Source organism: Phascolarctos cinereus, unplaced genomic scaffold, assembly GCF_003287225.1.
Source record: "Phascolarctos cinereus isolate Bilbo 61053 unplaced genomic scaffold, phaCin_HiC Scaffold_2;HRSCAF=192, whole genome shotgun sequence".
Lineage (NCBI taxonomy): Eukaryota > Metazoa > Chordata > Mammalia > Diprotodontia > Phascolarctidae > Phascolarctos > Phascolarctos cinereus.
This window is the reverse complement of record NW_027555625.1, coordinates 100,237,709-100,250,998: the sequence shown is the minus strand read 5'-3', so window position 1 is coordinate 100,250,998 and position 13,290 is coordinate 100,237,709.

Here is a 13,290-nt window from a genome sequence, read left to right as displayed (position 1 = left end):
TCTTCTTTCTCTCTTTACATTATTTCTTTCAGTGATGTCATCAGCTTCAATATACTCAATTATCATCTCTACAAAGATGATGCTGAGATCTTTGTCCAATCCTATCTTATCTTCTAACAATCAGTCTCGCATTACCAGGTGCCTCTTAGACTTATCAAACTGACCATCCTGTAGACATCTTAAACCCAGTCCATCTGAAAGTAGATGCAATAAATTTCCCCAAAACCACCCCTTCTTCTTACCTTCCCCATTAATCTTGAAGGTACCACCATACTTCCAACAACCTGAATTCATTGTTTAGTTATCATCATTAATTCCCCTTGCTATCTCATCCCCCATATGAAATCTATTGATAAGTCTTGTTGATGCTAACTTCAAGACAACTTTCATATTTCCCTACTTCTCTCCAGTAATACTGCATTAATTTAACGTGTATTCTCATGTCTTCACACTTGTACTTTTGATATAACCTTATAATTGCCTTTCCTCTCTCAAGTATCTCTCTGACTCCAGCCCATCCTTTACTCCAATAACAAAACCCTAAAACACAGTTGTGAACCTGTCACCCTCATGCTTTTCAGTAAACTCCAAAATCTCCCCATTACTTCTAAGATCAAATATAAATCCTCTGTCTGTCTTTTGAAGTATTTCACAGACTGGCCTTTTTGTCCTTTTCCAGTGTTTTCACATTTTACTGACCTCTGAGTACTTTTCGATCCACTGACATTAGCCTCCTTGCTGTTCTTCTTACCATTCCTCACACAAGACTCTTCTTGCTTTTCATTTCACTCTTTGTATTTTCACTGGCTGCCCCCATACATGGAATGCTCTTTCTCTTTGTCTACAGCTTTTGGATTCCCTTTTTCAAGTCAGAGTTAAAATACTACCATTTTCAAGAAGCTTCTCCTAGTCTCTTATAATACCAGTGTTTTCCCTCTGACATTGCCTTCAAATTATTTGTATCACACAGCTATTTGTAAATTGTTTCCCCCTTAGCATGTGAACTCCTTAACACTTTTTGTCTTTCTTTGTATCTTAAGTGCTTAGGACACTTCCTGAGTATAGTAGGTACTTTGTAAATATGTTGGCTGAAAAAAAAAAGACATCTATGGCCTTTCCTAAATTACACAGTGATAAAACAAAGCATGTGCACAAGAAGTTTACTTTTCTCCAGGCCACAATTTAGACAATCCTGAGTTATTTCACTGAAAAAAAAAGTCACTCAGCTCTTGCTACTGACTTCTGCAGTAATAACCCTCTCTCTAACCTCTGTATATGCTTACATGAGCTTAAAATTGGAGTGGAGGAAACATTCATGTGGATAATCATGCATGTGTTTAGTTGCATATGCATATATACATACATTTAAGTAAGTGTGTATATCTATCTATCTATCAATATTTATGTCTATAGCTATATCTACATCTATATCTATATCTATATATGTATGAGTACACAACACATAATATTGTAACTCTTGTACAGGAAAATCTCTGACCAGACAAAAGGATAAACAGCATGATTTTACTCATTTTAACTTCTAAGTTTCTACATACGCATATATTTTTAATATAATAGCATCTTCTCTGCATATTTAATCTACCTCTACCCTTTTGCAGAAGAAGTAGATTCCAGTTTTCCAATGACAGAGAAAAATTAATGTATCTTACAACATACTTAAATTGAAAGGTGAATGGAAAGAATATAAAAACAATTATAAGTTGACAGAAAATAATTGCATGGACTTAACAAATTACATTATGTTACATTTAAGTTCATGTAAATTTGAACTACTACAAAATTTATTCCCTGGGATTCTATTTTAATTCATGTTAGCATGGAATAATGTCTTGTCTTAAACAGAAAAATATTAATTTAGGAAATTTAGAGCATTTATTAGTTTCTTATTTTTAGCTTAATTCAGGTCATTCTGAAATCTGAATTGGCTACTTTGTATATTGGGCATTTAATGAATTTTCACTGGAGCAGTGTTTCCTTAGAATTTACTCATGCTAAGCCATTGTGAATAACTCATTCCTTAAAAGTTTGAGTTTAAAATAAATTGTTTAATAAACTCTATTATAATTATCATTTTCACTTAAAAGGGAAGAGATATTTTCTTACTTTGTCTCCCTACTACTTAAGTTAAGCACATATTTGGTCTTATATAAAGTAAGGACGTGCTGAAATTTATTGATCAAGGTAGTGAAATGGTCAGATTTGTGCATTAGAAAAAAATTATTTTGGTAGCCACATGAAAGATAAATTGGACAGATAAGAAACTGGAGGTGGGGAGAACACTTGGAAACTAAAAAAACAATCTATTACAAAAGTGATGAGGGCCCAAATTATGTTCATGGTAGTGTAAATATAGAGGAAGGAATAGAGACGATAGATATTGTGGTGATAGAACTGACAGGATTTTCACAACTGTTTTGATATATGTTGGATTTAGAGGCAGGTGAGAGCTGGCTTCACATCCCTTTTCTAAAAATGCTTTCTAGATTACTCTGAGCAAATCCTTTGAATTCCTCATGCCCCAGGCAACTGTTTAAGATAACGAATTAGAGAATGATTGGAAATCTAGCTCTAAGGAAAAAGTTTACTCAGTGACAATTCCCTTCATAAATGAAATCACTGGACCATTGATAAATATGTAGAGTATTAGAATTACAATATGATTATTATGATATAGGCATGTATGTTTATATCAATACCTTTATTTCTGTAATCTGTCTAGGTTTCTTGTATTTATCATTTTCATATTCATGTGTGTATGAAGGGGGTGAGTCAGGGAGAGTGAGTCAGTTCAGAGTATTATATAGCCTTCTACTTACTCCCTGGGCTCACTGGCTTGCTCATCCCAACTTCCAATGACAATAACACATCTAGTCTACATCATCAATAAGAAGCTATTAATTGCTTAATATGTTCTGCCAGGAAGTGTAATAAGTGGTGGGATATAAAGAGAAAGGCAAAAGCATGGTCCCTGATCTCAAGGAGCTCACCTTATAATAAGTAAGAAAACATGCAAATAACTATGTACATATAAAATATATACAGTGTAAATATAGTCAGAGAAGACAGAGAACCCACAAAATACCTGAAAGAAACTAGGGAAAATAAGAAGCAGAGAGGAAGATGGAGAGTACTCCATCAAATAACAGCAATGCTGATGGATCATAGAGTATATGGAAGGTGGCAAAATGAAAGAAAACAAAATTTAGGAAGGGAATTGGATGTAAAGGGCTCTAAAAGTCACATATTGAATTTTACATTTCATCCTAGAGATAATAGCAAGCCACTGGAGTTTATGGAGTAGGAAGGTGACATTCTCTGAACTATACTTTAGGAAAATCTCTTTGGAATTTGAATTGAGGATTGAATTGAGAACTGGAAGAACCTTGAAGAATTGAGACTAACTGAAGGGCTATTTCAGTTGTCCATATATGAGGTGATTAGGACAAAAGCAGAGTGTCAGCTATATGAGTGAGAGAAGAGAACATATATGAGAGATATTTTGAATGCAAAAATTGCAGAAATTGTCAACAGATTGGATTTGTGGGGTAAATAAAGAAAAGTAAAGCATGATACTGAAGTTCTGAGCCTGGATAACTAGAAGAATGGTAGTGATGTTAATTGAGAAGTTCAGAAAAAAACAATGGTCTTGCTGAAGTGGAAAATAATAAATTTTGTTTTGGATGTGTTCAAGTTAATATTTCCATACAACATCCACTTTGAGATATCTGAGAAGTTGATGATATTGAATTTTACTTCTGGAGGGAGGTTAGGCCTAGGAATGATTTTCATATAGAGGTGATATTGAACCTATAAGAATGGATGTGTTCACCAAGAAAGATTCTATAGAAGAAGAAGAGAAATGAGATGATATTCCCTTGTAGACACTCATAGTTAATAGGCATGACTCTCAACCATCCCACTCCCAAATTGCAAGCTAATTCTATCTAGTCCTTCTACTGTGCTTTCTGCAATGCCTGTTCCATAGGCAACAAACTTGTATTCATCTTAATTAATTTATTAATTATTTTAATATCAATCAGTATTATGTAAATTATAACACATAATTATTAATTAATTCACTTAATAAAATAATTAATTAATTAATTGATTGATTACTTGGTTTCTTCTCCCATTCCTTCTGTCTACAAGTTATTATTGAAACTCCTCTCCTCCCTGATGACACAGCCTCCCTGGCCAATTTTTCTAGCAGATGAGAACCTCATCCATTCTTTTTAGTTAATTGATTAAGGTAGGGGACGGAGAGTGTCCTACATTTCTTCTTCTAAATTCTTTCCCTCTGTCACTCAGTAACCTGTCTTCCTTTGAGGTTAATGCTATTTATGTCTATCAACTAATCGAATCCTTGTGGTTGTTGTCTACTTAACTCTAGATCACTCCACTTCCTGGTTTTCAATTTTTTACTCCTCTTCAACAATTGACCTCATACTAGGGGGCTTCAACATATATGTTGACTATCTCTCAAATACCCTAACCACTATGTTCCTCAATCTATCCATTTCTACTCCTTGAACCTTCCTCAGAAGCACACAAATATCATCTTGTTATCACAAACAAATGTACTACCAATATTTTCAAGAATTCTGAAATCTCCTTATTTGACCATAATCTATTGACTTTCCACCTCTGTCTATGCTTTTCCTTGTAAAGCCATGCTCTTCATCTGTACCATCATCTCCAAATCCTTGATTACTCACCTATTCTCTTCTTCTCCCTATCTTGATCTTTGGTGAACCAATTCAACTTTATCTTGCCTTCCTCTCTTAGATCTCTAGTTCTCATATCATGTTGCTGATTATGCCCTGCCAAGACTAAGCCTTGGATTATTCACACAATTTACAAGACAGGGAGAGAGAAAATCATACAACTATTCTGACTGGGTCCACTAAAAATGTATATTACACAATCTCATCTGGGCCTTCCCAGCTGTTAAGTATTCCTACTATACCTCTCTTATCAATTCACTATCCCATTTTGCACAGCAGAGCTTAGAAATATTTACATTTCTCTTGAAAACTCACATGGCTCCCCTCTCCCTGCTCTCAACTGAGAATCTTACCTCATAACTTACAGGAAAAAAATGTGGCCATTTATTATGAGCTCGTACTTCTCTTCTCTTCCTCATGTCTTATCACTTAGATGTCTTCTGACACTATTTACTCCTTCACCCCTATCTCACATGATAAAGTGACCTTACTCATTACCAAGGCTAACCTCTTTATATGTTTAAGCAGTGCCATTCCACCTCATCTCCTCCAAAAGATTATCACCTCTGTTACCCCTACCCTTTAACTAATTTTCAGTCTTTCCTTGTTTACAAGATTATTCCCTACTTCATATTAAAAATGCCCATATTTCCTCCATCCTCAAATAATACTCCCTAGAACTTTCCATCCCCACTCTCATCCTATATCTCTTCTGCCTTTTGTAGCTAAACCCCTTAAAAAGGCCATTTAGGTGCTTCTACTTTCTTCTCTCACATTCTCTTCTGAATCCCTTACAATCAGACTTCTGATATTAACATTCTACCAAAAGTGCTCTTCTCAAAGTTAATAATGATCTCTTACTTGCTGAATCCAATTTCTGTCTCTAAATCCTTATTTTCCTTTTCCTCTCTGCATCTTTTAACATAGTTGATTACTCATTTCTTAATACTCTCTGGTTTTTCAGGATACCACTCTCTTCTATTTCTCTTTATAATAATTTGATGACTTCTAATCTGTTTCTTTTCCTGGATTTTCTTCCAGATCATGCTCTCTAACTGTAGGTTTCCCACAGGGCTCTTTCTTGAGTATTTTTCTTCCTCAGTATTACTTCATGTGAGGATCTTATAAGCTCCCATAGATTTCATCACCACATCTATGCTGATGACTATCAAACCTATCTTTATTGCACCAGGCCCTCCAGTTCTGCATTTACAACTGTCTTTCAGACATATCAATCGGGATGTTCAATAAACTTCTTAAACTCAATATCCAATATACAACTCATTATCTTTCCCCCTAAACCTGTCTTCCCTCCAATCCTCCATATTAGTATAGAGGACAACACCATCATCCCACTTCCCTAGGCTTCCAAATTAGGAGTCATCTTGGACTCTTCACTATATTCATTTCACTCCTCTCTGCCATATCAAAGCTGCTGCTAAGGTGTATTGATTTCACTTTTGCAACATCTCTTGAATGCACTCCCTTCTTTGCTCTGACACTATAACCACTTTAGTTCAGGCTCTTATTACCTCATCCCTCATTACTGTTTTCACTTTATATTGAGTTCATCTGTCCTCACTCAGGCCTGAGTTTAACTTATCCTCTATTCACCTACTAGAGTCATTCTCCTTTAGCATCAGCTTGGCCATGCTAACTTCTGTCTAATTCAATGCCAATGTTTCCTTATCATCTCCAGAATAAAATACAAAATGTTCTATTTGGCATTTAGAGCCCTTCATAAACTAGTCTCCTCTTGCCTTTTCAGTCTTCCTACACCTTAATTATCTTGACTGATGCTCTTTGGTGAAGTAACCCTAGCCTTCCAAGTGTTTCAGAAACAAAACACTATGTCTGTTGGTTTCCAGCATTTTCTTTTTCTTTCATCCTTGCCTGCAATGCTCTTCATCACTGGGTCCAACAACTGACATCTCTGACATCCTTTAAGTCCCAATTATAATTCCATCTTCTACTGGAAGGCTTTCCTAGGCATTCTTAATTCTAGTGCCTTCCCCCTGATAATTATTCATTATTTATCCTTTATATAACTTTCTTTGTGTATATCTGTTTGAATGTAATCTTTCCCATTAGATTGTATTTTCCTTCAGGGTAGGAACTATCTTTTGCCTTTTCTTATATTCCCAATTTGTTAGCAGAGTGCCTGGGACATAGTAGCCTCTGAATAAATATTGATTAATTGATACATGAAGATCTAGAAATGAAGCTTGAAAAAAAGTGGTCATACCAGTATGAGCTAGCAGGATAGGTAAATATCATAGAAACCTAGAGAGGAAAAAAGTATTAATGATGAAAGGGTGATTAGTAGTGTCAAAGGTTCCTAAAAAGAGCCCCAGAAAAGAATGTGATGTGGTTACACTCAAAATATGTACAAGATTCAGAAATAATCCTGTTGAGGGTAAATAAGCTTTTCATAATCACTTAAATCCCCAAAGATATTTCCATTTATACAAGTGTAAATTCACTATGACACTTTTAGGTCTTATCCATAACTCTTTATTCAGCAATAGAGCAAAAGGAATAATAATATCAGAGATACTTGTAAGTGAAAGTAAGTATATGAATAGTAAAATGTGCTAAAATCCAAACATAAACTTGGTCACACTTTACTACCAAAGCATTAATGTCTATAGAGGAAAGTGACTAGAGGGTTACAGGAACTTATACAGAAATACATGAGGGCAGAAAACCCTATGTTCTTAAGAGTAACTTCCAAATCTGTATTACAAATTTTGATGCCATTAGTCCATTCAGAATATTTATACTACATCAAACCTCTTCTCTGCTAATTGCTTGTCTTCTGGTCTTCACTGGTTTACAACTGGAAAAATCCTCTTCTCTTCTACAATTGAGCTGATACAGCACTTGTAGCTCTTCCAAATATAATTACTTTTAAAAGAAGTTGGAAAAGTTTTAGTTCTTAATTTCTTTAGCAGTTTCCTTTAAGCTCAAGTACCATGACATTCATCAGGCTGATTTTCTCTGGCATGAATATGGTGAAGTCCAGGCAATAATTTATTTATTAGAATGATTAATTATCCAACCAAATTTTAGCAAATGGAGCTCATAGCAAAACACATCAAGTTGACTGTTCAAAGTAAGCTAATCTAGTCAGCTATTGACTCAAGAGGATCCAACATTATCCAATCAAAGCCAGAATTCTTTCTTAGCAGCAGCTATAAAACTTATTATTCACTTTTTATTTGACTTCCTCAAACCAAAGGAAGATTTGCTACTGCAAAAAGCAACAGTCATTCCTGAGAGCCTTCATTGCTCTTAACCTCTGAAAAGCTTTGAAGAACAATATCTGGAGTGGAAGCTCTTGTCCATTGTCCAATCAATTGGAAATCACTTAGATGGGGCCATTCATCTGCAGATTACTCCTTTTGCTGAATTCTTGAAACAGATCCAGAAAATTACTTTTTACCGCTTCTGATTCTCCCTACTAGAGTTTCAATCTCTTCAGTGTTAAACACAGCCTCAGTTTTCTATCTTTTATCTCCAATTTTTAATTGATGTAATACAGAGGCTCCTTTGAGACTCAGAGACTCAATTTTCACTTAAAACAAAAACTAACAAATTTCCCCTACTAAACCAACAGTCTTTTATTAAAAAAAAATTCATATTTCAGTCTCTGCTCGTGTAGGCTTATTTCTTCATAAATGCTCATTTCCATTTTTAAATTGCGTGCTAAATTTTAAAATAGAAAATGGACCATACCACCCTGCAACTCTCAGTTTTCAATATATATATATTTTTCATCTTATTTATTTGTCCTCACATTTGTCCAGTTTTAATAAATAAATTCTTCCTCTGTATTTTTAAACTAGTAACCTAGACATACAAATGAGGCCTCATCCTACATTTTTTACAACAAGATTTTACATTAATTTGTGCCACAGTTCGTTTTCTATGCCCAACTGCTCAAATTCCATTTGAAAACTTTCTGTACACATCTATTCTAATGATTTGTTTTAATTAAGCTATAGTTCTTTTCCTCTATCTTTCAGGCATCAGAATAATCTGTGACAGATGTAATATTTTAAATCCCTTAGCAGCTGACATAGTTTTTATTTAAATTAACATTCTTTTCTTTACATTTTGATACTAAATTCTTTCATATGAAAAGAGAAACACTTAAAGAGATACAAAACTTAAATAAGTAATATTTACGTAGTACTAATGAATAGTCACTTTAAGCATAAAAAGATGATCTTATGGGCAGGATTGATATATACATACATACAAATGGACATAGAGACAAATTTCATAGTATATACTCAAATATACAGTTTTAATTTTCTCCTGTGTATATATGAATGAATTCATGGATAACTAAGTATTAAAAGTACTGACTGTGTTCAAGGCATTACTTTAATACCTGGGGATACAAACAGAAAAGTCAGAGTCCCTGTTCTCAAGAAGTTTATATTGTAATGCAAGAAATAATAGAAAAGTTTCAGTTTCAAGTCAGATAACAAGGCAAGATGATCCATAAAGTGCCACAGCAGATAGTGATACTTATGACTTAATTTCAGGACATTATAGGATCACAGAAACTTGTACATCATCTAGGTCAAACCCTTTACTTTACTGCTGAGATATCTGAAGTCCAGAGATGTTAAGTAAATTGCCCAAGGTCACCCAGATAGTAAATGGCAGAACCACAATTTGAATTCAGGTTCAAATTCAGTGCTGTTTCTACTACACTGCTCTTTCATAGCTGAAGCCTGTTCAGTGAGTGCAATTCTCAAGACAGATTATAGAAAGAAAATGTATGGTGACCAAAGATAGAATTCTAGGGAAGACTGATGTTACAGAATAAAGTATTGGTACAGTGATAGAATCCAAAAGAGGTTTGCAACTGAGTGGGAAATGAGTGGATGGTGGGAATATTGAGGTAATGGGTATGGAAGTTTTTCATTGAAAGGAAGGTGAGATTATATTAGGACTGGTGAAAGTTTTTTCTCTTCCTTTTTTCTTTCTTTTCCTCCCCTATTATTGCTTCCCTCTATCCCTTCTCCTTCTCCCTTTGCCTATCTTCCTTCCTCTTTCCCTTCCTTTTTACTTTGAGGAAATCTAATCATGTTCATAGGCAGTGGCAGTCAGTGTAAGAAAAAGGAGAGCCAAAAAGTAAAGAATCTCACTAACACCAGAAGATGCCAAATGAGGCTCAGGCTTGGGTTGAGAAAGGGACAGGATCAAGAGCACAACCTTTGAATGATGTGAGAAGGTAGTTCTCCTTAAAGGAGGCATTAATTACAGAGGATGAACAAAGATTTGTAGAAATTGTGAAATGTAGAATTGAAGAAGATCATGTTATTAACTCTGTCAATATAGTAAAATGGAAGACAAATTTAATTGCTGAGATTGAAGGTGGCAGGGAAAAGATTAAGGGCATTAGCAACAGAAAAAAGTTTGGATCAGCAGTTGTGAGCGAAGATATAGAAATAATACAATGTTGAAAGATGGAAAATCAAGCCAAGAGACATGGGGTTGACAAGAGGTAAAAGTTATCACAGGTTAGAAATAGAAGACTTAAAGGCAAGTAGTAGTTTGAAATTAGATAAACAGACAGGGTCCAAGAGTATAGAAAAAAAATCAGGGAAAGAGAATCATCCATAGGCTAATTATGTTATCAAAGATTCAGGAAAATAAGAATTTGCTAATTTCCAAAGATCAGAACAAAGCGAATGGATCAAAAAACCTCTCAGACAAAATATGGATTAAAGAGCTTTCAGTTTACCAAAGACCCAGGGCAAGCAAGTAGATCATTAATCAGAAGAGAAAGAGGAAAAAAATCAAGAAGAAATTGAACAACCAGAAGCCATAGAATTACACTGATACTATGGCAAGATGCTGGTCTAGACAAAGACCAGGAAAGAAAAGCTTAAAAATTTTAGAAGCTTTCTTAGAAAGAAAGACTTAGGGAAGAAAATAATCCCTCCCAGTTAGGAATGAACTTTTCATTTACCTTCTTTTTCAAAAAAAATATTTTTTTCCAGTCAGCAAAAATTCATCATCTTGTACCCCTCCTCCCAATTCTGAATTAAAGAAAAATAAAACACTTTTTTTCAAACATATACAGTCATGAATCTATATATAACCATTCTCTCCTTTCCCTCCTGTTTCCCCATTGACTGAAATATATTCCAGTATCCATCTTTCTCTGTGTGTATATTTTTTCTCTCCTCTGACTAGTTCAGTTGCGAGAATGATGTTCAAATGTCAGCCTCTTTCCCCCATCCCTTCCTTTTATGGGGGGGAGGCAATTGGGGTTAAGTGACTTGCCCAGGGTCACACACCTAGTGTCAAGTGTTTGGTCTGAGGCCAGATTTGAACTCGGGTCCTCCTGACTTCAGGTCCAGTGCTCTAGCCACTGTGCCACTTAGCTGCCCCCATCCCTTCTTTTTTGTTTATATAGACTTCTACTTATATACTCTGATTGGACGAGAAATTTCCTCCTAACTTTTTATTCCCTCTTCCCCCCCCCCCGCCAGTGTATTCTTCTCTTCCCTTTTCAATTTTAAGACCAGTGCAAAATAATAAAACCACTCTCAGGCCTTCTGTCTAATTAGAATCTCTCTATGACTCTTGATGATGATCAGATTAATAGGGAATAAATGTATCAGTTCAACTTAATAATGTATACCTATTTAGTCCTTAATTATTTCTCTGTGGTGTTTACTGTGTTATGCTTCTTGTAACTCCTGGATTTATATTTCAATATTTCTACAGCCATGTTCTTTTCATCATAAATTCATGGATGTCTTCTATTTCATTAAATATATTGTCTTTTTTCTTCTTCCATAGGAGAAAAATGTACAGATTTGCTAAGTATGTTATCCGTGGATATAAGGAGGTGGTAAGAGAGAGGAAGTTCACTGTACTGTTTCTCAATACTCTACCTTCATTTACCTTCTAGCTCAAACATTGATCTTCTTTTTCTTCTTAGTGATCTTTACATTGATATAACCTCCTGAACTTATTTGATTAATAGTTGACTCCATTAAAATACTTTATTCTGCCTTTCATATTATATTTTCATTCTCAGTCTTCTATCACAGAATGTTTGGATGTTAGTTATATAATTACATACACCAGAATGAAAATATTTAAATTCTACTTCCAGTTGATTTGGAGTCATTGTATGAAATATTTATCCTTTTCCTCTGGGTAGTTGAAAAGTGGAAAGAAATCCTGTGCTAAGATTTACAAATGTAATGCATAACATTATATCTATTGGGAAACAGTGATCAAATATATTGAATGCTATACATTGTGACTATAGTAATTATTAATTTAGTGCCTGAAATCCAGATACACAATAGTATATCTACGTGCAGAAAGAAAAAAAAATAAGCACGGAAGTTGATGTCATAAAATTTTAAAACTTGAAATGTATTCACCTTTATTGAAACACCACCAGACATAATGCAATGGACTTTATTTCATTTTGCTTTATTATATATCTAGTGCTCCTCATCTTCCAGGACAAAGTAGAATTGACACTGTATCAGCATGCAGATTGGCTTTAACAAAGTATGAGTTTAAGTAACAATTCTTTTTTGCATCAATTCCATATATATTACAGATGAAATAATAATAACCTTGTTGCAATGCTAAGATGAAAAATATAGTAGACACTTCTCAAAACCCAGCTTCTAGTTACTTAATTATACAAAAATTGAAGAGAACATCACTTCATAGTTTTATATATTGTCCTGTGTGTTCTTATGTCTTAAAGTGTGTGCATTGTTCTTGCAGACTTTAATTCTATAAACACAATGGTTGACAAATGAGCTGTTATTTTATTTTGATGAATTTTTTTGAGAAATGAAAAACTGGACTTTTTAAGATCAAAAACAATCTAATTGAGGCCCACAGGGCAAAGTAATTGTTTCTAGGATAAAACTATAATTTACACATATAGCTGCCCTTTTCATAATGAAAGTTGCAATCCAATGGCCCCCTAGGTGGGGAGAAAGCCTTATCTTTCCTTACAGTGCCAAGGAGACAGCAGGTCTTAAATCATTAATTATCATAACAATTATGTCCCTTTTAGATTTTTTTTTTGCTCTGTGTTTTGTTCTGCATAATGGATTTAATATATTATATGAATTAATATACTATCATTACAGGTCAAGCATGGAGCAAAATATGTCAAGAGTACTAATATATTGAAATGTGAACAATATCACTCAATAGATAACTTTCTAGAGGTTGAAATGCAGTGAGGGGAGGCCAGTGATAACATTTATTTTAAGGATATGAATTTTTCAGTGGCCAGATAAGAAATAGCTGTTGAGAAATTGTGCCTTATTTTGAATCAACTTCTTCAATTCCTATATCTGTGATTTTGTTAGTGTGACAAATTTCTATATGAAGGCAGATAATAGCTCATCTACAACTTCATAGATAACATCTTAGAAAATTCCATGAGGTTCAGAAAAGACATGTGGCTTTCCTATGGTCATACAGGTAATAAGAGTTAGGTGAAGGATGGGATTTAGGTCTTCTTGACTTT